The sequence below is a fragment of the Homarus americanus genome, unplaced genomic scaffold (assembly GCF_018991925.1).
Source record: "Homarus americanus isolate GMGI-L3 unplaced genomic scaffold, GMGI_Hamer_2.0 scaffold59305, whole genome shotgun sequence".
NCBI lineage: Eukaryota > Metazoa > Arthropoda > Malacostraca > Decapoda > Nephropidae > Homarus > Homarus americanus.
Genome location: NW_024740665.1, coordinates 10001 through 11638, shown reverse-complemented (window position 1 = coordinate 11638; position 1638 = coordinate 10001). Strand labels below are relative to the sequence as shown.

Genomic DNA, 1638 nt, shown 5'->3' with positions numbered 1-1638 from the left:
TAAGGGCGGAACACGAGCGTATATGCATTAAAACTGTGTGTGTATATGACTCTGCGAGAGATGTTCTGCTGGAACACTTTTCCTATTGGCTATTTACCACTCAATGAGAAGGAACGGAGTCAGGGGTGGGAGTGCCGGCGCCATGGCCGCTGGTACCCCCGCGACAAGCCCCTCAAACCTTCCTGCCTGGTAATGTCGGTGGTGAAGAAAGTCGGTGGCAGAGCGTCTTCCGCTTCGTGGTTGGGGAACTTGTTCCCCCTAAGAATGATGAGACCACGATCGACCTCGTAGTAGGAGAGAGCTACCCGCCAAATTTAAGCATATTAATAAGCGGAGGAAAAGAAACCAACAGGGATTCCCTTAGTAAGGGCGACTGAACCGGGAAAAGCCCAGCGCATAACCTCGATGTCTTCGGGCACGAGGGGTGTTGCGTTTCAGAGGGTCCAGCACGCCGTCCCATACCGTCTAAGTCAAGCTTGAAAGCGGCCACTGCCCATGGAGGGTGACAGGGCCGTATGGCGGCGCCCGTGAGGGCCTGGATGGGACGGTCAGAAGGGCCCCTCTCTGTAGAGGTCCGGGTTGCTTGAAAGGGTGCAGCCCAAAGCAGGTGGTAAACTCCATCCTAAGGCTAAAATATGACCCGCGAGACCGATAGCGAACAAGTACCGTGTGAGGAAAGTTGAAAAAGAACTTTTGAAGAGAGTTCAGAGTAAACAGAAGAGCCATTAAAAGAGCCAAACGAATTGGAAACTCGAAGGTCGAACTGAAAGTTCAACTCGTACGGCTGTCGGCTGGAATTAAGAATGTTGTAATTGGCGACCCAAAATGTTTAGGCGCGCCCCTCCGCTGGCGCGTCGTGGTGATATTCCTCGTAGTAGGTCTGTGACCCGTTGCGGGGGACGTCGAAGGCCGGTCGGACTGGTACCTCGCCGCCGACTCTCTCAGCTTCCGTCTGGAGACCCTTGACGAGAGAACCACGGTGTCCTGGCTGCCCTCTGACGGTCGTCGAGAAAGAGCTTACCCGCCGCTTATTGTGGTTCCTTCTCAGCCCGGTGTGCAAAAGGTCGGTGATCACCCGACCGTCTTGAAAACACGGACCAAGGAGTCTGTATGTGTGCAAGTCAATGGGCTCACTAAACCCAAAGGCGAAATAAGTGGCGGGCGCCGGGGCAACTGTAACAAGGCTCTCCAGTGCGTCTTGGAAGCCGATCTGGCCGGCTGCCTGCGGCTCGCCTGCCCGCGACAAAGCGGGGGTGAGATACTCCCCCGTCTCTGGGCGTTGCGTGTGGTAGGTCGTCAGGGCGATGGTCAGTTTAATTCCCCTCATGGGAGGGGCGCGGAAGCGGGACTTGCCAAAACGCCCAGCGGTGCTGTCATCCCAGGCGACACGTCGGTGCGGGCGCACCGGGGCAGGCTCGCGGGCAGTCGGCAAGTACCATGAGCATATATGTTGGGACCCGAAAGATGGTGAACTATGCCTGGCCAGGATGAAGCCAGAGGAAACTCTGGTGGAGGTCCGTAGCGATTCTGACGTGCAAATCGATCGTCGGAGCTGGGTATAAGGGCGAAAGACTAATCGAATCATCTAGTAGCTGGTTCCCTCCGAAGTTTCCCTCAGGATAGCTGGAACTCGCAGGG

The 1638-nt window shown here is 56.2% G+C and overlaps 1 non-coding gene across 1 annotated transcript in view; it reads left to right on the top strand.

Annotated features, from left to right (window-relative positions):
- Positions 1 to 280: 280 nt before the first annotated feature.
- LOC121875499 overlaps positions 281 to 1638 on the top strand; it is a 4337-nt gene continuing 2979 nt past the window's right edge. Inside the window, exon 1 of the ribosomal RNA XR_006090618.1 lies at positions 281 to 1638. This exon is cut by the window's right edge and continues 2979 nt beyond it. This is a non-coding gene — a ribosomal RNA (large subunit ribosomal RNA).